The sequence below is a fragment of the Monodelphis domestica genome, chromosome X (assembly GCF_027887165.1).
Source record: "Monodelphis domestica isolate mMonDom1 chromosome X, mMonDom1.pri, whole genome shotgun sequence".
NCBI classification, from domain to species: domain Eukaryota; kingdom Metazoa; phylum Chordata; class Mammalia; order Didelphimorphia; family Didelphidae; genus Monodelphis; species Monodelphis domestica.
In genome coordinates this window covers 82,573,210-82,598,876 of record NC_077235.1, presented here as the reverse complement: position 1 = coordinate 82,598,876, position 25,667 = coordinate 82,573,210, and the positions used below count along the sequence as shown (strand labels likewise).

General features: G+C 48.1%; 1 protein-coding gene across 3 annotated transcripts in view; it reads left to right on the top strand.

The window, feature by feature from the left end:
- Positions 1-338: 338 nt before the first annotated feature.
- Positions 339-25,667, top strand: part of FRMPD3 (FERM and PDZ domain containing 3) — a 111,455-nt gene continuing 86,126 nt past the window's right edge. Inside the window, exons 1-2 of one of the 3 annotated variants that reach the window (XM_056809549.1) lie at positions 2,815-3,099; positions 3,583-4,083. The gene's annotated coding sequence lies outside the window, so the exon portion shown is untranslated. Of the gene's footprint in view, positions 743-2,814; positions 3,100-3,353; positions 4,084-25,667 lie in introns of those variants that run through there. The other 2 variants (XM_016426616.2, XM_056809550.1) reach the window with 2 other exon arrangements.

Here is a 25,667-nt window from a genome sequence, read left to right as displayed (position 1 = left end):
GGCTAGGCCATGGGACTTAGGTGACTTGCCCAGGGTCATGCAGCTAAGGAAGCATCTGAGGCCACATTTGAACCCAGGACCTCCCTTCTCCAGGCCTGGCTCTCTATCCACTGAGCTACCCAGCTGCCCCCTCATAGCCCTGTTTTTATAATCTGTTTGCAGACTGTAAAGTGAACTGATTCAGTCGCAACTTACAAAAGATGTGCTGCTCCTTTAAGCATAAATAAGAAACTTTATCAATCTGCGGGCATTGCAGGGCTTCTTGGCTATTGGCTAGCTAAGGATTAGACACGCCCCTGGTGGCCTATAAAAAGGCAGCCAGCTCTGCAGTTGGAGCCGACTTTCCAAGAAGCCAGTCGGTCCACAGAAGAGCTGTGCGGGAAAGGAAAGAGTTTGGCCAGAATTTGAGAGGACAGGACAGGACAGGAGAGGGGAGGAGAGCGGAGGAGAGGGGAGGAGAGGGGAGGAGAGGGGAGGAGAGGGGATTTCTTTCTCCCCTCCCTGGCAGTGGACTGGAGCAAGAAGCTCATCTGCGAGTCAAGTGAATTGGCAGGAAGAGTCAAGAAGGTGGGCAGAGAGAGCTGAGCTGTGGAGCTGTGGAGCTGTGGAGCTGTGGAGAGGAGCAGACCCAGGGAGCCCGGCTGAGGGCCTGCCCGGCAGAGATGGCGTGCCCAGAGGAGAGCAGCGGGAAGGTAGCACCAGAAGGAATAGGATCTCCTCGGGGCCCCGCAGCATCAGAGGGGTGAGTTGCCTTGGCCCCGTGTGTGCGCTCCAAGTGTGCCTGGGATAGCCTGGGTGCTCCCTCTTGCTGGTGCTGTGGGTTTGCGTATGTGCGCGCACGGGGGTGGGGGGGTGGGGGGTGCCTCAGGTTAATGAGGGAAAGCTTTGCTCCTGCTGTTCATGCTTTTCTCTCGGGGTAAAGCCTTTGCCGTGAGATAGCTGTCAGTTGACTGACCATTGAATGTAAATTCACCAGCCGGTCGGTGTTTTGGGACTTGGGAGCAGCAGTTGGGGGAGTGGACACCCCTGGGACGCGCCACCTGGGGGAGAGCTTGGGTTCCCCCGGGGGGTGCGGCATTGCATCGCAGACGCTCCACAGAGAGCTCCGGGGGTGTGGAAAGATTAAGTGCCCGGCGTGCGCTGGGCATGATCCTTAGAATGTGCCGAACACCAAGGTCAGGCCGGAAGGAAAGCAGCCTTGGGCCGACTGTGCATCTACGAGAGGCCGTGTGTTGTTAGGGGAGAAGCCTTGGTGGCAGGAGGAAGACCTTAGAGGCGCTTTTGTTTTACAAAGAAGGAAACTGAGGCGGAGGGGCTGAAGTGACTTGCCTAGAAGTTAATGGAGATGGCAAGTTGCCTCGGATCTGAATTGAGCGGAATCTGCTCCTTCCCGTCCTAGCAGATAATGGGGAGCCTTGCGATTTGGGAGAAACAACGGGCCCGGGGCCATTCTTTCTCCCAGCCTTCCTTCTTGTTTGCAGATGGGGAGGCTGAAGCCTCGGCATACGCTCGGAGCAAAACGCCTCGGGTTCAGTTATTGCAATAACTCACACTCCACTGACTTGTTGGTGTGCTGTGTTATGAATATAATAGAATACAATGAAGCCTCCAAAGCGCTGCATGAGGCGGCACACCGAGGCGGCTGGGGCTCCACCTCGTAGCTCCCTGGCTTTTCCCCAGGGGATCCCTGCACCAGTCTGTCACTGAGCAGCCTGCCTCCTAGTGACCTTATCCAGCCCGGGCAGCTGCTCCCCCATCCCCTGGGACCTGCGAGGTCCGCTCTCCGTTCCCCTGATGTGAAGGGCTTAGAAATGAAGTCTGAGTCATCCTCTGCCTTGGCAGTTCTCTGAGAGCCTGTTCGTCCAGTCTGTGCATCCGGGCGGCCGGCCGGGTGGCAGGGTCGTTGGCAGCGCGTCGCATGTGGTGGAATGTACAGCCGAGTCTGGGTGTCCGCTGCCTTTAATGCGTGCACACTTTTCCGACTCCCACTCGAGCGCTGCCTCCATTCATTTCTGTTTGTTCGTTTCCCCGATGCCCCGTTGTTCGCTATCAAATGCAAGGACTGCCCTGGAGGGAGGCATTGGTGGCCTGGGTGTGCAGCGCCCTGCCGGGGCTGCCAGCCAGTTTAGCTCCCTCCCCTTGCTGCTTTCCAGCTCGGCGTGTGTGTTGGGGGGGGGGGAAGGGGGAGAGACCTGGCCCCCTAGTTCAGTTCTGTGGTCTGGGACAAGGCCCTCTTAAGGTGTCTGCAAAGGACCACCCATCAAAGGACTTCCTTCGAGGCCGAAGGGGGCCTCAGGCCATCCGGGAGGCCCCAGGTATGGGGCTCGGAGAAAATCTTGTCTTTAGAACCCCCTCCCCAGCGGGAACGAGCGGAGGGAAAGAGCCTTTCAATCTTGCAAACCTGAGGAGGCCCACATTCCCCAATCCGCGAGCTAGCTGTCCCTTTTGGGTGGCTGTGACACTCGGGAATAGCCACCCTTTGTCTGGTAGCAGCAGATGCTCCTCTGCTTGCCCCAGCTTCTCCCTTCTTTCTGGCACGTTGCCACGCTTCCTTCCCTCCAGTGCCACTCCTTGCACGTTAGTAAGGCAGCCCAGTCTTCCTTGGTGGCTCCCAAAGCTACCCTGCCCAGGGGAATGTGGGGATGCGTGGGCCCCCAGGAGAGCTGGTGCTCACAGCCTCGGCTCTTTTAGTATTCCCTCCAGGTCCAGGAGAGAAGCCCCCAGACTATCCATCAGGGACTGTGGAATGTGCCTAGCTCTGCCTTGACTGATGTGTGTGCGCGCGTGCGCGCGCCGCGCGCCCCCGTCCACAGAGGCGCGTGCCTGTGTGTGTGCACACGCCCTCCATCTGCTGGTGAACGCACACATCCACGCACACCTTCAGCCTCCTTTCTCACTCCCCTCCCTGCTGCCCAAGCAGCCGCATGCTCTGAACAGACCTCCCGTTAGTTGGCACACTGCTTGGGCTGCTCCCCTCCGCCGCCGGCCGCCGCCGCCGGCCGGGGCTCCCCGACTTGCGCTCCTTCCAGCTGCTGCGGCGGCGGCAGCAGTGGCGGCGGTTGCTGCCAGGGGAAAGCTGGGCAGCCAGGCGGAGAGCAGGTGCGGGGCCGGCCGGCTGCTCGGCCGGCGGCGTTGGGCCAGGGGGCTCGGAGCTACGCAGGGAGCAGTGGCCAGAGCTGGGGGCTGACGCGGGCTGGGCTGAGCGTGTGTGTGAGTGCGTGTGTCTGCGTGTGTCTTGGGGGGGTGGGAGTGGGAAGGGGGTGGAGGGTGGGGGCGAGGCCCGCCCCTCCGCCCCTCCGCCCCTCCGCCCCTCCGCCCCTCCACCCCTCCGCCTCTGCAGAGATTTCCCCCCTCTTTCTCAATTTGGAATTGGGAACAAGTCCGGCCCGGCGCCGGCTTGCCTCCTCCAGGCTGGAGCCGCTGGCCTGCGACTGCGACGGCACGGGACGGGACGGACGGACGGACTGACGGACGAGGGAGATGCGACTGGACGCCGCGGGCCAGGACCGGACGGGGGAGGCAGCTGTTTGCCACATCTGGGCGGCCGTTGTTTGACGTAGTCCACTTTCTGTTTATTTTTAGTGCTTTTAAGCCTTTGCGTCCTGGAGGGGGGGGACACACAGAAGCCCGCGGACCACAGTAAGAAGCCCTGAGCGAGGCGCCCCCACTCTTGCCTCCTTTCTGCCTCCCTCCCCTCCCCCTTCCCTTCCTCCTCCCCCTCTCCTCCCCTCCTTCGCCCCCGCCGCCGCCGCCGCCGTCCGGCTGCCTCCCGGGCCGCCAGCCGCCGCACTCCCCGCAGCCAGCCGGCGCGATGGTGAAGCCCGCCGCCGCCGCCACGCAGCCATGGAGCCCGGCCGAGCAGCCCGCGCGCTCCTCTGCCTCCCTGCCCACAGTCCGCCCCCCGAGCCCGAGCCCCGAGCGTCCCGGGCCAGCAGCCCCCGGCGCCCGCCGCCACTGAAGCCCCGGGCCATGGCGGCCTCGTGCCGGGACCGCAGCTAGCTCGCTCGGGCCACCGCCACCGCCGCCGCCGCCACCGCGGAGGAGGAGGAGGAAAAGGAGGAGGGAAGACCTCGCAGACTCTGGGTAAGTGGAGGCGCAGCGCGGCATGGCGCGGCCAGGACCAAGGCCAGGGCCCGTTTCGGTTCTGCGGGGCCCGCGCCCCCTCCCGGGGGCTGCCCTAGGAGGACTTGCAGGGGGGGGGGGAGAGTTGGGGGTGGGGCGCCCAGGCTGTCTCCAGCCGCCACTCCTGCCCGCTTTGGGTCCCGACGGCCGGCCGGGACAGGAGGGGCGCGGGGGCACTGGTTGTTGGGGGCCGAGCGTGCCAGTGCCTTGTTCCCGCGCCCAGGGAGCTGTGGAGGCTAGCAGCTTGCCCGGGGCGGGGGGAGGGGTGGGGGAGGAGGGGAGCGCGGTCATTATGCAGCTTCTGAGTGCGTGCGCGTCTCGCTTGCCTGGAGCCGGGTGCACAGGCTGGAGACAGAGGGAGGCAGACAGAGACCCTGTGGGATGGGGGCAACTTGCACCGCATTCTCTCGAAAACACGCAGCCTTTGGCGGGCCGCAAAGCGCCGTCTAAACTGACTTCTGGGGCAGCGTGCCCAGTGCACCCCCGTCCCCAGGTAGTATTACTCAGATGGCCAGCAGGGCCATCTTCCAGGGCGAAGTCCAGGAGTGCCCCCCTAGTCCCCCGCCTCCGCTGAGGCTGCTGCGCGCTCCTGGCAGTGTGTTTGTGTGAAGGTTGGGGCATGATGGCAGGTGCCTGTCACTGGAGATCCAGCGCCTTCCCTGCCTACCCATAAAAATGGAGGCCCCCAGGTCCATGCAACTACCGTCCCTGAGCAGGTGTAGACTGCAACGCCGCTGTCCGGCAGGGCGACGATGGGCGTTCCCAACACTTGTAGCCATGTCTCTGCACACCCCAGCGGCCAGCGCATCCCTCACACCCTCATCTGGCAGGGCCAAACTGTTCGGCCTCTCCCTGTGGTTGCGGCCATCACCTTTAACCCTTGCCAACCCCATCTGCTGTTTCTAGGTGGCGGTGAGTGCTCTCTTTTCCCTTAGCCTCACTCCCCCTTCTTCCTGGATGCCCTCCAGGGCTTTGCTCTTGCCTGGAGGGGGCAGCGGTTATCTTCTAAGCCAGGGCTGCAGAAGGAACTGCCCTGGGAGGCTGGGCCCCTTGGAGAATGCAGTCCGGGCTCTCTGCCCACCTAATTGCAAAGCTCCGGGATCTGGGAGCCCTGGGGGGTAAGTGATACCAGGCAGCCCGGGCCAAGAGATGCAGATGCAGTTCAGCCATCCAGAGATGGAGGGGGGGGCCGTATATCCAGCACACCCACTAATCCCCAGACCTCCCTTGGAACAAATATGTATGTGTGGGTTGTCAAGCAAGACAAATGAAGGAATTAGCCATTCAGAGTCGCTAATCTGCTACCCCTCTTCATTTTGGAGCCCCCCGCCCCCCAGCCTCACTGCTTGTGATCTGGAGGAATCAGTCATCTGATCTAAGATTCGAGGGACCCTAGAGACCATCTAGTCCAAGCCCCAGGGAGGCCAAGCAACCAGCTCATAGCTAAGTAGCAAAGACAGGATTCGAATCCATGTCTTTGTGACTCCAAGTCATCACTGAAAATCACAGAATTTCAGACTTTCCAGCATCTAACCAGTCTAGTTTAAGCCCCCCACCCTCAAGAATCCCCATTACAACATGCCCAAGAGGCAGTCACCTGACTTCTTGAAATCCAGTGAGGTCTCCCTCCCCAGGCAGCCCATTACAACTACATCAGGCCAAATGTACTTCTTTGCAACTCCTTCCCATTGTTCCTAATTCTACCTACTGAGGCCAAAGAGTTCAGTGGAACCCTCTCTACCCCCTCCTCCCCAGGCCTTCCCTTCTCCAGGGTGAACATCCCACTTTCTTCAGTTAATTCCATCTTGGTTGCCCTTCTAGACGCTCCAGTTTATCAGTGTCTTTCCTAATCTGGAGCCCAGAATTAAACGCGATGCCCCTGGTGCATTCTGGGGCCTTCTTCCTCTCCTATTAGAACCTCGGGACATATTAGCTTTTTTACCTGCCCACATGATACTTTTGACTCCAGTGGAGCCTTGAATTGCCATGAAGTCCCCCGTATTGTACTTGGTGAAATTGATTTCTTGAACCCTAGTGTAAGACTTGACATTCACCAAGATTCCAAGTCCACCTTGTTTCATTCAGCCCAATGTTCTAGCCTCTTAAGATCTTTTGGGACCCTCTCCCTCCCAACTTTGCTTCAGCTGAATAGTTAGCAAGTATTTACCCAGTGAATGGAGCCATCGATTCAAATGGTAAGCAACACAGGATGGAGTAGGGACATCACTGGGCCATTCCACTGCAGACCTTTCAAGGTGATGACTCGGCCAGGCTTAGGATCTCTTTCCTGAATTCATTTATTTCCTCTATGGTGCACTCTCAGGACAAAATGGCTCTGGCTTCTCCCTCCTTTACTTTGCTTCCTTCCTCTGATTCCCGATTCCCTCAGCTTGGTCTCTTTTCTTATTATAATGATATCTTGGGCCCCTTCTGGCCAATTTTTCTTTTGCAGAAGGCATTATTGTTATTATTCCAAAGCCATATTCCTGTCCTGGGTTTGCAGGTCTCACCAATCTGTCCGTTAAGAATTCCTGCCCCGAGATGACTGGGGGTGGGGTCCTCCTTATAGTGCACAGATTGTTGGGTAGTATTAGGGCTGTGTGTGTGTGTGTGTGTGTGTGTGTGTTGGGCTGCCGTCGTCGTGGAGGGCCTTGGAACTCATCTGAGGCCTTTTAATTTAACTTGCCGTAAGACAACTGGGAGCCATTGCAATATCCTGAAATGGCATCCTGAGCTGGCATCTCTCTCTGCTGCTCTCTGTAAGACCATCTCAGCCCAGTGCACCCCCGCAGCTGTCAGACACATGGCTTCTGGTGGCCAGGAAGGGGAGGACATACGTGTGTGGCTCTGAGAAGGTAGGGACTATGCCTTCTCTAGCCTGCCAGGTCTCCAGCAGGCTGCAAAGCAGCTGGCACAGTGCCATGAGGCTAGTGATGGGGCTGCTGCTGAAGAGAGGGCCATCTCCTCATTTCCACTGCTTGGTGGGTATCTTTGGCTGCTCACCTGGGGAGCCGAGTCCCATCTGTGCAAGGAGTGGTCACTCCTCAATCAATTCAAGGGTTTATTTAGCAGCATCTACTTTGTGCCGGATCATAAGCCAAGAGAAAATTGAAAATTGTCCCTGCCCTAAAGGAGCTTAGATTCTACTGGGAACACGGCATGGAAGACGCAGAGAAGGAGACACATATAATTAAAAGAGGAGGAGAGAGAGAAGATTTATACGATGAAAGCTTAGAGCTGGAAAGGACCTCAGAAGTCATTAAATCCAGGCCCTTTCATTACAGAGAAGGAAACTGAGGCCCAGGGAATGGAGGCAACTTACCTAGTATTAGCTACAATTTGAACCTAGATTTCTTCGCTCCAAAGCCTCTCCCCTTTTCATTCTAGTAATGCAGTGGGAAGAACATTGGTGAGGGTAGCTATGGGGAGATCCTGAAGCCCACTCTTTATGAGGGAGCCACCCTAAAACACCAATAGCTTTTGGGCTCATTGCCCCCACCCAGAGTTTCCTCTGGGAAAAATCTCCAAGATTTTCCTCTGGGCCTCCACAGATGTGGCCCATTGGGGTCCCCAGCACATGTCTCGGCCTCCACAGATGTGGGTGACAGTGGTGCCAGGCACAGAGTGCAGCCCTTTATTTCACTCTCAGAAAACACCCAAAGGAGTCAGTTGCCCACTGAATTGAGCACACTCCCTTTAATAATAGTCAACATTTCTGAAATCTCGTGGTGAGTGGCATACATATCATTCTGTTTTTCCAGATATGGATGTGGAGGGTGAGGATGGCAAATCCCATGCTCACATAGCTAGCCATTGACAGAGCCCAAAAGGAAAGCTGGGATGGTATTTGGAAAGCAAGTGTACTTGGCACATAGTAAGCCCTTTACAAAACGCTGCTACTTCCCTCGTTCCTCTTTCTGAATTCATGTCTAGCATTCTATTTCTTGATTTGAAAAAGTATTTATTGATGTCTTGTTTTTAAATAACCTTCCTCTCCTAATATAGCTCTCCTGCCCTCCTACTCAGTGAGCTATCCTTTATAACAGAAAGGGAAAAAACCAGTTCAGCGAAATTCGTCAACACATCCTTTAAGTCAGACAGCATATGTTGCATCCTTCCTTCAAATTCTCCCACCACTGCAAAGATCCGGAGCTTAATAAATGCTGGTCAATTAATTCTCCCATCTCTTTTGGCTCCAAGCCTTGGTTTCCCCATAACTCCCTCTGGTTCTCCTACCTTAAATTCTTTATGGCATAGTAATATTCCAATACATTCATCTACCACAGCATGTTGAGCCGTTCCTCACTCTATGGCTTTGTTTCCAGTCCTCTGCTACACAAAAAGGGTTGCAAAGAATATTTCGGTGTGCGTGGGGCCTCCATCTATCCTTGATCTTCTAGGGGTGTATGCCTAGTAGTAGAATCCTTGGCTCAAAGAATCTGGACTTTTTAGTCACATTCTTAGGATAATTTCACATAGTTTGCTGTAATGATTGGACCGATTCACCGCTCCACCAACACGGTATTGGCGTGCTTTCCACAGTCCCTCCAACCTAGACAGGTGCGAAAATGGCAGGTTTGGTGAGTGTGCGGTGAAATGGCATAGTCGTCTTGATTTGCATTTCTCAGATGAATGACTAAGAGAATTCTTTCTTATGGTTGGTAGGTCTTTTGATAATTCTTTCTTTATATTATTTGACCATATAGCCACTGGGGACTGGTTTTAGGTGTTATTTGTCTTAGTTCCCTACATATCTCGAAAATTAGCTTCTTATCAAATATTTGATGCTATTTCCCCCCCTAAACTGATTACCTTTTTATGCTATTTGTGTTGATTTTGTTTGTTAGTGCAAAAATCTTTCAATTTCATATCAAAAGAAACTATTTTATCTTTTCTTATTGCCCGCAATTCTCACCCCAGCTGTGAACCTTCCTGATCTGGCTCTTTTCTGATATCCTATTTAATATTCAGACCATGTATTCATTCATTTTGAGTTTGTTGTGATATGTGGTGTAAGACACTGGTTAAATCTGGCATAATGCTGTGCACAAAGTAGATACTTAATCCATGACATAAATCTTAATTTCTGTCAAATCTCCAGTTTGCCCAGCAGTTCTTGCCAAAAAGAGCTCCCCCCACACCCCCGCCCTCCGCCAAGGATTTTGTGTTCTCTGGTTTTTATTCAATCCTGGGTTATTGAGTTCAGTCTATTTGAGGCTACTCTGCTGATAGTTTTGGTGATATAAAATCTCAAAATGTAATTTTACCTTCTTTTACTTGTTTCCCCCATTATTTCTGATGAGATTCTAGACCTTTTGTCTCTCCCAATAAATCTGTTGTCTTTATTTACCTCTACAAAATATCTTCTTGGTAAATTGATGGGTAGAGGACTAAATCTGTAACTTGATTTCAGGATTAGCATAATTGTTATTGGCGCAACCCAAACATGATCACTGAACCCTCTCCAGTTATTTGTCATTCTTTCTTTCTTTTTAAAAAATGCCTCTTACCTTCTGTCTTAGAATGGTAAGGGCTAGGCAACTGAGGTTAAGTGACTTGCCTACAGTCATATAGCTAGGAAGATTCTGAGATCAGATTTGAACCCAGGACCTCTCATTTCTGGGCCTGGCTCTCTCTCCACTGAGCCACCTAGTTGCCACCCTCCACCACCATTATTTCTTTTTAAAGTGCTTTATAATTGGAACTACAAGATCTTGGCTGTACCTTGGAAGATTGACTTCTGGTATTTTGTGCATTTTGTAGTTATTGAACTCATTTTAATCATTTTTTCTGGGTTTTGTTAATTGTTCAGCCATTTTTTAGTCATGTTCTTCTCTTCCTGTCCCCATTTAAGTTTTTTTTTATTGTTGTTGGCAAAGATATTAGATTGGTTTTCCATTTTCTTCTCTAGGTCTTTTTACAGAGAAAGAAACTGAGGCAAGCAGAATTAAATGACTTGTCCAAGGCCACATAGCTAGTAAGTGTCTGAGGTTGGATTTGAACTTGGAGACAGGACCACGGTGCCATTATAGCTGCTCTGGTATTCATATAGAAATGCTATTGATTTTTGTGGGTTTATTTTTCAGTCCACTACTTTACTGAAGCTATTGATCTTTGTTTCTTTGCTGACTCTCTGGGGTTTTCTGTTCTACCCATCATACTGTTAAAAACAGAGATAGTTTCATCTCCTTTATGCCTGTTGCTATCTAGCCTTTCTAGAATTTGGCCAAATAATAGGAAGGGTAGGGATTAGCCTTGATTTTTCTCCCGTTTTTATTGGGAAAGCTTCTAGTATTTCCCCATCATTTGCAACATAAGCATTTGGTTGGAAGTACATTTTTTAAAATTTATTTTTATTTTTTTTTAATCCTGATCTTCTGTCTTGGAATTGATACCGGGTATCGGTTCCAAGGCAGACGAGCAGTAAGGGCTAGGCAATGGGGGTCAAGTGACTTGCCCAGGGTCACACAGCTGGGAAATATCTGAATCCAGATTTGAATTCAAGACCTCCTGTCTCTAGATCTGGCTCTCAATCCACTGAGTCTTAAAAAGGCTTTCAGTGCCTCTACTTTGTTGTATGTTTTAGTTTTAGGATAGATGGATATTGTCGTTTGACAGGCTTTTTCTGAATCTACTGATATAATCGTGTGGTGATAGAATCATGAAGTTGGGTTTTGATAGGATATATTATGCTAATTGTTTCCCCAATGTTGAACCATCCTTGGTATGAATCCAGTTTGATACTAATGAATGGTTTTTTGGATATATTGCTGTAATTTTATTGCCAAGATTTTATATAACACGTTTGAATCGATATTAATTTTTCTGAAATTGGATCTCTTTTTCATGTCTCCTTAATTTGGATACTGTAAATTGTTGTTAGCAATTCCCCTTTTAAAAATAAATTCTCAGGTTCATTGGCATCTAATTGTGTGTGTTAGGTTTGGCTTTGTGTGCGTGTGATTTCATCTCGTACGTGTTTTTATTTTGGTCATTTGCTGTTCTTAGGTTAGTTGAAGATTTCTCCCTTCTTGTTGTTGTTCTTGCTGTTGTTGGTTAGTCCTTAAAGAAGCAGCCTCTCATGTTCTCAGTCTCATTACCATTTGGGTCTCCAGTGGACCGATTTCTCCTCTCCTCTACTTTAAGCCCTTCCCTCCAGTCCTTATTTGGAGCTTATTTTCTCCTCATGTTTGAAACTGCCCGCTCAGTTCATTAATCATCCCTATTTGGTTAAGACTGTGTCCGCGGAGATGATTTTTCCTTTGACGACTATTTTATTGTTAAGGATATCAGAAATTTTCCATTTTAATTTCATCATCGTGATCACCTTTCACATATCTTATTGTTTTCTGCTCATCATTCAGAATGTCTTTTGTGTGCTTCCAGTATTATAATTTCCCTTGCATTATGGACTAAAATGTATTTATTTCTGTTTTTTTATATTTAAAATTTGATCTTTGCCAATGGTTTGTTTTTGGAAAGGGTACCATATGCTGGAAAATATGTATATTGAAGTCTTTACATTCAAAAGATTCCATGAGTGTTTCATGGCTGGTTTTTAACACTTGGTTCAGTTTGATGTCTGTCTTCCCTTTAGTTTTCCTGCCTCTACAATATTCTACAATGATTATATTGTTGTCTTTTTTGAAATTCACTTAACTTTTCCTTTAAGAATTTAGATGCTGAAAAACATATGAAACCACTTATCACATGTATATAAGGGTATGTGATTTGGGGTTTAGCTTTTAAAAATTGTTCTCTATAGCAAAAAATAAATAATATGGAAATGGGCATCAAGGGATAACATTTGTACAACCCAGTGGAACTGCTTGTTGGCTGGTGGGGGGAGGGAAGAGGGGAGGGAGAGAAAATGAATCATGGAAACATGGAGCAAAATGGGAAAATAAAAATAAGTAATAAATAAATAAGTGAATAAATAAAAAAGAATTTAGATGCTGAGCCAGTTGGCCCTGGTAGGTTTTTAGTTCATTATCTGTGGTTTCATTATCCAGTTTGGTTCTTTATCTGTAGTTTCTTTGAATATACTATTATTAGTTCTACTCTTTATTTGTTGCTATCACCTGTTTGTATTTACTTTCACATGACTGCAGAGTGTTCTTTGGAAACTTCCCTCCCTTTGGCTTTGAGAATGCTAGTGGCCCTCTGACTTCTGTGACTACTCCTTCTTTACCTTTTCCTTCTGTTCTTCAAATGTGGGTGTTACCATGGGGACATTTCTGTTTATTAGCCCTCTTCCTTCTCTACCTTCAAGGTCTCATTCGAGTCCACGGCTTCAAATACCGCCTGGACCCAGAGAACTTCCAGTTTTATATCGCTAGCCCTGACGGAGCTACTAAAATGATATTCCTCAAATAGAGACCTGCCCTTATCACTCTCCTGACTCCCAAATCTTCCCTGTCTCCTAGTCTGTGGGAGAAAATGCAAACTCCATTTGTTGGCATTTAAAGACCTCTCCAACCTGTCTCCCTCCTGCCCTTTTCATCTGATTTCTTGTTACTCCCCATCTCTAAGCCAAAATGGCCTCCACATGTACCTTTGAACATGTCTGGAATTTACTCAGTCCTCGCCTCTCCCTCAGAGATCTCAAAGCACAATCTAGGTGCTTCCTGCCTTTTCCCGCCTCTCCCTGCCCAATTATTAGCCCTCTTCCCCATGAAATTGCTGTATGTCAATTGCTTTATGTTAAGTTTTTGCTTACTTGTGTACATCTTTCACCTTCTTCTTCTCTTCCTGCCCTACCCCCACTCTCAGTAGAGGTCTAGGGCTTGGGTGCCCAGTACAGTGCCTGGCACCAAGTAAACACTTGTTAATAAACATTGGCTAAAATGAATGCAGTTGGTCTCTTTGCTGAGCCCTAGCCCATTTCCAATCATCTGCTAGATTCTACATGGATACATTTCTCCCCCAAACTAGCTCCCCTCCTGGCATCCTCATTTCTGTGGATGGCACCACCATCTTCCCTGCTAGTTCCCCACACTCAAAAACTCGAGCTATTTTTGATAAAAGGTGGTATGGTGTAGTGGGTAGAGCACGAGGCTAGCCTCATCTCCTCTTCTACCCACTGTCTGTAAAAGATGCTTTGCCTTTGGCCACCTTCTGGCTCCTGCTAGCCTGCTAGTCTTCCTTCTCTATTGAAATGCTATCTAAATCCTTCTAGCTGGAGCCCCTACGTCCATTTCCATAAAGGCAGCTCTGACCACCGCATGCTTGAATAACCTCTGCCTGCTCTGAATTCCTCTAACAATTATTGTCTGCACCACTCACTGGGCAATTCATCACGTCCTCTCTTTCCTGACATGTCTCCTATTGTCTCGAGCTGTTATTTAAATCTTGGCTGTTGTTTTGTTTTGCACCTGTTTCTGCCTTGTCTTCTGACCTAGACTATAACGTTCTGGAGGATGGGGCCCCCACTCTCCACTTCTCACTCTCCCCCATGGGGCCTAGTACAGAGTTGAGTGCTTAATAGATACTTGGGAAATAAATGGTCCATTTGATTAGCTGCATGAGATAAAGCTTGTCTGTTACCAGGCAGCCAATATTTCTCAAAGCATCACCTCTGTGCATAAAAGAGGCCGAGGGATGGCTGCTCTTGTGATTTGCTAAGGACCAGGCAACAATATACAACCAACACTGAGCCGCTGATTCGCACGCTCAATATGGCGGACACTGTGCTGGGCACGAGGGATGCAAATAGGAAGGAGGAAACAATCCCTACTTCGGAGGAGTTTACATTCTTTTTTTTTTAAACCCTTACCTTCCATCTTGGAGTCGATACTGTGTATTGGCTCCAAGGCAGAAGAGTGGTAAGGGCTAGGCAATGGGGGTCAAGTGACTTGCCCAGGGTCACACAGCCAGGAAGTGGCTGAGGCCAGATTTGAACCCAGGACCTCCCGTCTCTAGGATTGGCTCTCAATCCACTGAGCTACCCAGCTGCCCCCAGGAGTTTACATTCTTAACTTTAAGTGTGCCCATGGTGGGCGCTGGGGAAAATGCTAGGACTTAGCCCTGCCCTCATGGGGCTTTATGAGTTGAGTACGAGAGTCAGATGCCAGCTTGGATAATTAGAATATGTAACTGTTGCTGTTATGAAGTTGTTTCCCATCCTTTGTGATCCCCTTTGGGGTTTTCTTAGCAAAGATCCTGGAGTGGGGGGCCATTTCCTTCTCCAGCTCATTTTACAGATGAGGAAATGGAGGCAAAAAGGGTAAAATGACTTGCCCAGGATCACACAGCTAGTCAGTGTCTGAGGGTGGATTTGAATTCAGATCTTCCTGAGTCCAGGCCCGGTGATCTATCCATTGCACTACCTAGCTACCCTATTTTAAGTATTTCAGTTAGTACATGAAAAATGCATTAAGGGGTAAGCAGGTACTATTAAATAAAAAGCATCAACAAAAGATTTTTTAAATATACAGAAGAAAAATAAAGATATGGAAAAACCATTTTCTTACTACCTTGTTAAATATAATTACATTTATGTATGTGTTTAATTATTAAATATATTTAATGGACAGCTAGATGGTACAGTGGATAGAGTGCCAGGCTTAGAGTCAAGAACACTTATCTTCCTGAGTTCTAATCTGGCATGAGACACCATCTGTGTGACCCTGGGCAAGTCATTTTACCCTGCTGGCCTCGGTTTCCTCACCAGCAAAATGATCTAGAGAAGGAAATGGTCAACCAGTCCAGGGTCATTACCAAGAAAGTCACAAAATCTGGCCTGAGATGTTTACTAACTGTGTGACCCTGGGCAAGTCACTTTGCTCTGCTTACCTCGGTCTCCTCCTCTGTCAAATGAGCCGGAGAAGGAAATAGCCAACCACTCCAGGATCTTAACTGTGTGACCCTGGGCAAGTCACTTCACCCTGGCTGCCTTGGTTTCTTCCTCTGTTAAATGAGCTGGAGAAGGAGATGACCAACCACTCCAGGATGTTTGCCAAGAAAATCCCAAATGGGGTCACAGAGTCAGACATGACTGAAATGACTAAATAGAACCAACAGCAACATCTGTTTCCAGATGAGCTCTATAGAACAGTTCGTGCTTTCTTAGGCGAGTTTCCTTAGTTCTCTTCGGGTTCGGAGGAGAAGTTGATTTTGGTTTTCGATATTTTGAGTCCGAAGCTTCAGCAGGTGACTTAAAGCGATTTCATTAGAGAAAGAAGCCTTGAAGGTCCAAAACGTAGTGCTAGCTGAGGTGCTGGGAGAAGGGTGGCTGCTCCAGTTAGGGGCAGTGCCAGATGGGTAATGTGCTCTGCTCGGTGGGCCCGCTAGTTAGGAGGGAAATGGCAGGGATTCCCATTTTGGTTCTCCATTACTTGGGGTCACACTCTTATCTGAGAGAGAGAGAGACAGACAGAGAACAGGCTGGTGTTCTTTGGGGAGTGAATAGAACAAGTTTGAGGGATTTGAGACAATCACTTGGAAGTTGCCTTGCGACGAAAGCCACTGGTGGGCAGGGGAGAGGACTGGCATGCCCTGTTGCTAACCATAACAATAATGATGACGATAAGCTATATTTATATAATGCGTTACAGTTGGGAAAACACCCCCCATTTTATAGATGAGGTAACTGAGACGCAGAGAGCTGTATCCCCATGTCCACCCACACTAGTAAATGTCTGCGGTGGGATTTGAACCCAGTTCGCTTGATATCCCACCTGCCATTTTTTGCCTACTCTCTCCTCAGCAATGCCACCTAATAGCCACAGTGAAGATTCTGTTCGTGGCTGGCAATCATCTCCCAAGTGGCCCTTTTGGATTGATGCTTTCCTGGTCAGAGAAAACAAGCAAAATTCCGAGTCGAGCCTTCCTTTTGGTCTTCGTCCTGCCACTCTACCACTACTCTATTTCTCCTGTGGCGCCCTCTTGTCACCTCTGATTCTTCTAACAATTTGAACACTTGGTTATCAGCGCTCTGTTAATTGCTAATGATTACTGTGGCCCTTTTAGCCACCCATTCAATCCTTCTTCCATCTAGGTGTTCCCTCATTGCACTGCAGCCAAGACAGCTCCAGACTGTGCCCCCGCTTGATAATTAGAGGTGATAAGGCCCATCGAGGAAATGAGGGCTCTGCCTTTCCCATCCCGGGTCCTTGAATTTGCCCTTCCCTGGGCCTAGCCAAGGGCTGGCCACATGGCTGAATATGCCGAAGTGGGTGCTGTTCCTCTGTCTCATTTGTCAGAAAAACTCCTCTTGACATACGGAAGAATGAGGGGGAGCCTGAATCAGTCCTACCACCAGTCTGTCACTGCCACGCAATTTGGTGTCTGTCACCTGCAGAGTCCAAATCGGAATGGGATGCTGGGCTTGCTTGGCTGGTCTCTAGTCTTCAAGATATTTCCCTGCCTAGAAGAATGTAGTTTGTCGCACCTGATGGGAAATTAACTGGGCTTATTGCTGAGAATGGTAAGGCTGGGCCGGCCTCTCCTTGAAGCTCCATCCTGGCGGATGCTCTGAAATCAGAGAGTCCGAATTAGGGGACCGCCGAATCTGCACAAACCCACTTCCTCCCAATCGGAGGTTTCCAGCTTTCACGTGGCATCCCTGTCTCTGCCCTGCGGTCAATCAGAGCCTGCCTTAAACAAGCCTTCACTTGTTTGAAAGACTGTCATGGAGCCGGCTCCCGCTCCTCCCATCCCAGGTCTTCTCCAGGTTAAACATTCCCAGTTCCTTCATCTAATCCTTACGCGGCCTGTACTCAGGGCCTTTAACTATCCTGGTTACCCAGCTCTAAACATGACAGTTAATCAATGTCCTAACTCGAATGTGGTGTCCAGAATCGAATGGAACATAATACTTTAGATTTGTAGTTTGACCAAAGCAGGCCTTCTTAGCTTCTCAGCTGCCGTCTATCACGCTGACTCACTGAGCTTTCCAAAGGCCACCAAGATCCCAGGGCTTTATGGGTTTTTAAAACCCCTCCCCTTCTGGCCTAGAACTAACAGACCCTTGATTCCAAGGCAGAAAGAAGCACAGTAAGCCTAGGCAATGGAGATAGAGTGACTTGCCCAGGGTCACACAGCTAGGAAGTATCTGAGGCCAAATTGGAACCCAGGACTGCCCATCTCCTGACCTGGCTGAGCCGCCTAGCCACCCTGACCCTGGGTCTTTATAAAGAGACACTCATGTGTCTGGGATGATTCCACTGCTTAGTCATACCTTCCCATCTTTTTTTGTTGTTAAATGTTTTATTAAAAACTTAACATTGAACTTGTTTGATCATCATTTACATTTAAATTATTTTCAAAATAGAAAAAAAAATCAGCATTTTTTCTGGTCCTCTCTCTCAGTCTTTATCTGGATCCCTTGTTTGCCCAGTCACATTCATTCTTATTTCTTCTAGTTAGTGTTTACTCAGTTCTTCCTCCCCCAACTTTGTATTTCATAAAGGTCTTTACAGATTTCTTCGTATATCAGCCAAGTTGCTCAGTTGGACTGGTTCTACTCCCTGTCGCCATTTTAGTTCTGTCCTTTTCAGCCCAAATAGCATCCTCCTTGCCAGAAAAAAACCAGAAATGAAATCCATTATGTTCATGTAGTACAACTAATCAAAGTCACCAATATAAATACTTGACAAACAAGAGGTTGGCATATCTTAGAAACACACTACCGGGGACCCCCTTCCCAATTGCCATAGAACTGCTACTGACTACTCTTTTGGTGCAGCCATTTGGCAAGGTCCAAACTCATTGAATTTGAGGACTCGCCTCAAGTAGAATTTTGCCCACAATAAGAATATGAGAGAGAATTTGTCAACTGCTTTGCTAAAATCTAGGTAAACTATCCATGACGTAGCTTGATCTCTTGGCTTAGTCACCCTATCATGGAAGGAAAAAAGATCCGTTGGTGCTGACCTATTTTTTTAATTAAGCCTTTCTGCTGCTTTTTGTGAACCACTTTGTTTTTTTAGAGAGAATTTCAAAGTTTTATTAGACACTTAGCATCGACCAGGAGTGCAGAGAACCCTAATTCTGTATGAAGTACAAGTGTCTGCCCCAAAATTGCCACCGCTGTTCTCCATTCATTCATTTTGACTCATGTGTCTGGGATGATTCCGAGGTTGCAGCCCTGGTTACTATCAGGGCAGCGGTGTCCTCAACGCACTGATTCAAGCATTCTCCAAACAAGCCTACTGTGTGCCAGGTCCTGTTAGGTGGTGGACACAGAGAAGGAGAGACTCGGAAAAAGGGAAGTTAGGAGGAAGGACAGGTTTATAGGAAGACACAATGACTTCTCATCTAGACGTGTTGAGTTGGCAGATATTGCAGGAACGTTCGGAGCTCAGGAGAAAGAAAGACAAAAGTTGTGTATACAAATCTGGGCATCATCTGCATGGAGATGATAATTGGACCCATGGGATAGGAGACCATCCCATGGCAAAGGCCTTACAGATGGTATTCTCCTGCTTCTTGCTCACTTTATGCACACCTTTCCCCAAACTCCTCCTCTCTGTTATTCCTTATTTCTTATTGCATTAGACCCATTAAGTTCATACTTTTAGCTCAACCATTCTCAATCAAGGCACTTGTTTTTGTTCATTTCATGGTTGCTGTTCAGTTATTTTCAGTCATGTCTAACTCTTTGTCACACCATTTGGGGTTTTCGTGACAAATACCCTCAAATGGTTTGTCATTTTCTTCTCCAGCTCATTTTTCAGATGAAGAAACTGAGGCTCACAGGATTAAGTGACTTGTCTGGGGTCACACAGCTAAAATAAGTGTCTGAGGCGGAATTTGAATTCAAGTCTTCCTGACTCCAGGCCCAGTTGTCTGTCCACTGTACCACCTAGTTGTCCTTTTAGTTCTTTGCTACAACAGAAAGTGCTGCTAGGGAGAATGATACAGAGGGAGATTGAACAACGGAAAGACAATAATTAATAAAAATTTATTTTTAAATGTAGCATACTGATAAAATAAAAAATATACATGAAATATTGATAGCAGCACTTTAAGAGTTGTTCTCAATTGTGGATTGTATAGGGCAGTGATGGCGAACCTTTTAGAGACAGTGCTGGGCCTCTCCCCCCCCCACCAAGTGCCAGGTGTGCCCTGATGCCCCCCCATACCCCACACAGGGGAGTGAGCAAGCACTCCCATTGAGTTGCTGGGCTGAGAGGTGGATGATATGAGGAATGTCTTCAGGAGGGTAGAGGCGGGGAGGGGAGTGGCATGAGCTCTCTGCTCCCCTCCAGCACTGCTGCCTATGAGCCACCCACCTTACCCACTGTGCACTCCCATTGGGCTGCTGGGTAGAGGGGTGCGGGATGTGGGAAAATGTCCTCAGGCATGGTGGAGGAGAGAGGAGCAGCTCCTCTAGAGCCCTTCTGCCTTTCTAGTAAGGAACTCTGGTGGGTGGTGTGGGGAGGGTGGCCTTGTGCCCATAGAGAGCACTCTGTGTGCCATCTTTGGGGCCTGTGCCATAGTTTCGCCATCACTGGTATAGGGCCTTTCTTTCTATCTGACCTCCTTGTAGTATATTCTAATCCAGCAGTGGGATTGGAGCTTTAAAAAGTAGTAATGGTGAAGTCTCTATTTTTGTATAATTCCAAATTGGTTTCCAGACTGGTTGAATTCATTCACAGGCCTATCAGTGCTGTAATTACCATGCCCATCTACCCACCACCTGTCCAATGCTGACTATGTTAACTTATTTTTGGTTATCTTTGCCGACTTGTCTGGTATGAGGCAAAGCCACAGAATTGTTTGAATTCGAGCTTCTCTTAGTAGCTATAGTGTTGTTGGTTGCTTGCAATAATGTTTCTTTTAAACACAATGTTATCCTTTGACCACATACCTACTGGTGAGCTCATTTTTATGCCAGTGGTATTTGATGCAAAGCTTTTTTTTCTTTCCTTGGTAGTTTCTCTTACTGTTTTGGTAGAGAAGTGTACAATTTAATGTAATCTAAACTACTATTTTACCATCTTCTCTAGGTTTTTTTTTGTTAAGATTTCTTCACAGTCACACCAGTGAAACGTACTTCCTTTTCTGTTATCCCCATTTCTTTATGAAGTTACTTTTTATATGTAGGTTGTATATGGCCTTTGAAGTTCATTGTGGTATATGGTATAAGATGGTGGTCTGACCCCAGTTTCCTTCATACTTCTATTTTTCTTAGTAGGTTTTGTGGCATAGATAGCTTTCCCCCCAATGTTTTGTATTCTTGTGTTTATAAAAAACACTGGATTGTGGAAAGCTAGGTTGCTCAGTGGTTTGAGAGCCAGTCCTGAAGATGGGAGGTTCTGGGTTCAAACCTAGACCCAGAGACTTCCTAGCTGTGTGACCCTGGGCAAGTCATTTAACCTTCATTGCCTAGCACTTCCTGTTGTTCTGCTTTGGAGCAAATATACAGTATCAATAGATTTTAAGAAGGTAAGGGGTTCAAAAAACCAACTGGATTACTGTCTAATTTTAGATAATTATTACCTTATAGTTTAAAATCTGGTAATATTAATGTCCTTTCATTCCATTTTTTCACTTTTTCCTTTGAAATTGGAGATTCATTCTTCCAAATGAATTTTGTTAGTCTTCAAAAGCGTGTCCTTGGCACTTTGGCAAGTCAAATCTGTTCATTTTCATTGGTCACATGATCATGTTGACTATATTCACATGGCCTGATCCTGAGGATGGAGTATCTGATTGTTGAAATGCTCCTTTCCAGACAAGATGCTTTCTGGTTATATTTATACAGGAACTTCGGTGTCTCTTTCCAGGTTAACTACCAGATATTTTTTGAAGTTGGTAGTTTTGTAGAAATGAATGACATTTCTATTGCTCTTGCTCTGTCGTGGGTTTTTGTTAGCTCTGTACACAGTGAACACTGGTGGTTTGGGTGGCTTTAGTCTGTATCCGGCTACCTTGCTGGAGCGATTGATAATCTCAGTTAATTCCTTTGATTTTGATGAGATTTCAACTCACGAGTCAAGCTGACCAGAACCATCCTTGCCTATCTTGTTTTGTGAGAATTCCCTCTTCTTCTTCCTCCTCCCCAGGGAACTGAACCACATTCTTGGCCTAGTTTCCTCTTGGAAAATGAAGCAGCTGCACCAGCTGGCTACTAGGGGGTCGTTTCTAGCTTGACATTTATGGTCCTATATGTGATGGGGAAGGTCCTTCCCCACTCTGGGCCTCAGTTTTGCCCTGTAAACTCAACGACCTCTAAGTTTTCCTGCATTTCTAAATGTATGTTCCTAATGATCCCTCCCCTCCACACCTAGATAAAGATAGACTTGTCCTGGATACTGAGCACCCACTCTGTCCTTTGCTTGGTGACAATTCAGCTGTTCAACAAAACCTTCAACTAAGTTAACATATGACCTTCCCAGGATATTTGCATTTTTCACCAGAATTTTCTGGACACAATACCTCCTTAACCAAAAGGAGGGGCTGATGGGAAAATCTCAGGCTTAGTGGCCGACAGAGGAGAGTCCATTTTGTGCATAAGCACTTTTTGCTGTTCCTCAAATCTCAGGATGAACTAGAGGGAAGAAAATGGTCCCTGCCCTTGAGGAATTTAGTTTAGTAGAGAAGACGGGCCACGGACAGAAATGACTCAAGAACACTTCAGTATAATAAAATAAAATGGGAAGTTAAATTGGTTGTTGTCATTCGGTCTTTTTTCAGTTGTGTCCAAGTCTTCATAATAATTTTGTTGGCAAGACACTAGAGTCATTGGCCATTTTCTTCTTCAGCTCATCTTACAGATGCGGAAACTGAGGCCAATAGGGTGAAGCCCCTTACCCAAGGTCACACAGCTAGTAAGTGTCTGAGGCTGGATTTGAACTAGGGAAAAGGAGGCTTCCTGATACCAGGCCCCATCGTCTATCCCTTGCAGCATGACCTAGCTGCCTTAAATTGGTTGGTATCCTATAAAAAAAAGGATGTCAATTCCTAGGTGATACCTAGCAGAGGAGTGGGTGGGTAGTTAGTAGTCAAGTGAGATAAACAAGCAAGAGGAAGTGAGTCTTACACCATGTTTTGGAGAAGGCTAGCCTGTCCTGAAGAGAAAGAAAAATGGCCCATTTGAGTTGGGATCTCCTTTTTTCCTAGTATAGTGTCCCCTCTGAGATGGAAGAGTAGCAAGCACTCTGGAAGCTTGGCTGCTGTTTCAAATGAGAGTTGGGGAAGTAATGGATTGGGGAAGAGGGGCAGTGTTTGACTAACATTCCTGTCCAACCTTCTGGAGCATCTCAGGGGAGCCCTTCCTTCTGGCCTAGGAGCCTTGCCTCTCCTGGGATCTTGCCCCCTCAGTTAATCTCATCTCTAATCTCTATGGTTCCTTCCCTGTTACCTACACACAAGTCTAGGTTTACTTGACCCCACCATCCTTTCAAGATGGTACCCTATTTTTCTCTCATTTAAAGCCAAACGGCAAGAAAAAGCTGTCTATGCTTGCTGCCTCTACTTTCCTACCCATCCTACCTCCCCCCACTTACACCCTCCCCTTTAGAGCTTCTTGAGAGCTGGCCTCTAGCCTGATCAGTCAAACCGAGTTGTTCTCTCCAAGGCCTTTCGTGATTAAAAAGAAAATCAACCCTTATCTTCCATTGTAGACTCAATACTGTGTACTGGTTCCAAGGCAGAAGAGCAATACAGGCCAGGCAATGAAGGTTAAGTGACTTGCCCAGGGTCACCCAGCTAGGAAGTGTCTGAGGCCAGATTGGAACCCAGGACCTCCCATCTCCAGGCCTGGCTCTTCATCCACTGCACCACCCAGTTGCCACCATTAGTAGTTTTTATAAAGTGCTCCCACCCCTCCTTCTTAATCTCTTTGTATCTTTTGACACTGCTCTTGAATACTTTGATACCTGCTCTTCTTAGATCCTCCCTCAGCTTTGGAGACCCTGTTCTCTCCAGCTTCTTCTTCTAACTGGCATCCCAATGCTCAATCTCCCCATGGGATCATCTTGGGCTCCATCTTGCCCTCTAGGCATGGGTTGTTCCTTTCTGGCCTTGGGGAGGGGCCTCTCCCTTTTCTCTCCCCTCTTCCTCCTTTGGTGGCCTCATTATTTAGAAGATGACTTCTAAACGGGTATATCCAGTCATCATCTCTCTCCTGATATCTGCCATCTGCTGGACCCACCCCACCACCTGGATGACCCATAGTTGGTTCTGTTGGGTTCAAGTGTTCTGTTAAATTCTTTTCTGAAAACAAGCTTCATCATCTTTGATCCTCCCCAGTCCAAATGTCTCCATCATCCTTCCTCCTCCATCACCCCCTCCTCTCTCTCTCACACTCACACACTCACTCACACACTCACACACACACTCACACACACACACACACACACACACACACACACACACACGTGTACATATCCAGTCAGAGGCCAAGTCTGGTCAATTCTGCATCCATGATAGCTCTCATTTCCTCCCCCTTCTAGCCAATGACTACTGTGAATCAACACTACTTGCAATTACAGGCTATTGATTACACTGTTGCCTAATTGCATGTGGTGTTCAGTGCGTGGCTGTTGTCTATCCTTTCGTCCGCTAATTGTTGGTGTCGGCTTCGCACTTTGTGATCGCGCCCTCCTTTATGTGTTTGGGAGTGTTCGCCTGATTGCTTTGCTGAACACGTACCAACGTGTAGCGATGCCTTTGAAGGACAAAACTTCAATGCAGGAGTAAAGGCGTTGGCAAAGTCTTGAATTGGGGGGAGCACTGGGTGCACAAACCTGGGGTAACTTCAGTGGAATGTGGCCTGATTAGATGATCAGAAATGGGTCAGCTGGGTGGCTCAGTGGATAGAGAGCCAGGTCTGCAGATGGAAGGTCCTCAGTTCAATTCCTAGGTGTGTGACCTTGGGCAAGTCACTTAATTCCTACTGCCTAGCCCTTACCATTTTTCTGCCTTGGACTATTAGGCCATTAGAATCAAGATTCTAAGACAGAAGGTGAGGGTTTAAAAATAGGAATGAAAGTTGCAAGTCACCAAAAGGGTAAATGGAAGCACAGAGATCTGAGTAAGCTGTATTATATTACTAATAAAGAATTGATAAATAAAAACAAGCAAGATGTAGTTATATATATATATATATATATATATATATATATATATAGTCAAATAATGCCTTCTCTAATGTGGGAAGAGGAGGGAGGGAGAGAGAGACCTATTCATAGAACAAACAAATTAATTAACTAAAGAAATATGTGTATATATATATATTTTAAATGTTCCAAAGTGGCGTAAAGTATATCAACTAATCAGCACATTTCCTCAGCTTTTGCAATGTGCCAGGCATGGTACGAGGTTCTGGGCCTCAGTTTCCTCCTATCTAAAATAAAGAGGGTTAGCCTAGGGGCCTCCTGGGCCCCCTCCAGCTCTAGATCTAGGATCCCATGTGTGGCCTTGGCCAAGTCCCTTCCCTGGCCCTCTTTAAAATAAAGGGGGTGGAACTAGATGGCCTCATGGAGCCCTTTCAGCTCGAAATCTGATGATCTGTGATGTGGGGAAGAAAGTCCTGGCGTCTGGGGGAAGCAGAAAGTCCCTTATGTGGGGGGCGGCCTTGTGGACATGTGAGCCTTGAAGGCAAGCAGAGATTCCGAGAGGCATGGGGAGCAGCCAGTGTCAAGGCTGCAGATGGAACACCGTGCATGACGGCATTGCAAGGCCAGCGTGAATGGAGTGCATCATGGCGAGAGGGGAGGAACATGCCATGAGGCTGGACATCCAAACTGGGGCTGGGCTGTAAAGAATTTTAAACGCCCCACACATAGCTTCTATCAATGACTGCTGGAATTGATCAGACCATTGGGATGTGGCTGAGGTAGGCTGGTCTGACGTTGTACTTTAAGAAAATCACTTGAATGGAGGGTGTGATGGAGAAATGAAACCATAGGGAGGGAACCTTGCTAGGCAGTGCAATGGGTCGAGCTCCAGGCCTGGAGTCAGAAAGAGCTGAATTCTAATCTAGCCTTGGACACTTTTTTAGGCACATGGTTCTGGGTAAGCCACTGTCTGTCAGTCTTCTTTTCTGTAAAATGGGGGGTGATAAAAGCACCTGCCTTCCATGATTGCTTTGAGGATCAAATGAGATCAGAGTTGTAAAGAACGTAGCACAGTGCCTGGCACTGGGAGTTCTATAGGAATGTTAGCTAGTATCATTATCATTGGGAAGGGGGGGCAGCTGGGTGGCTCAATGGATAGAGAGCCAGGCGTGGAGACCAGAGGTCCTGGGTTCCCATGTGGCCTCAGACACTTCCCAGCTGTGTGACCCTGGGCAAGTCACGTAACCCCCACTGCCTAGCCCTTACCTCTCTTCTGCCTTGGAACCAATAACAGTATTGATTCTAAGATGGAAGGGAAGGGTTTAAAAACGAAAGGTGACAGACAAGGACCTGAACTACCGGTGGCTGTGTGGAGGCAAAGGGGTCCCAGTGACACGGAGGACTGTGAACTTGGGTGGCTGTAAGGATGCCCTCCCCCGAACAGGGAAGTCGACAAGAGGGGTGTAGTCAGAGGAGAGGCTCCAGACCACGTCCAGTTGGCTATTGGAATAAAGAGGGATTGGAGCTCAGATATCT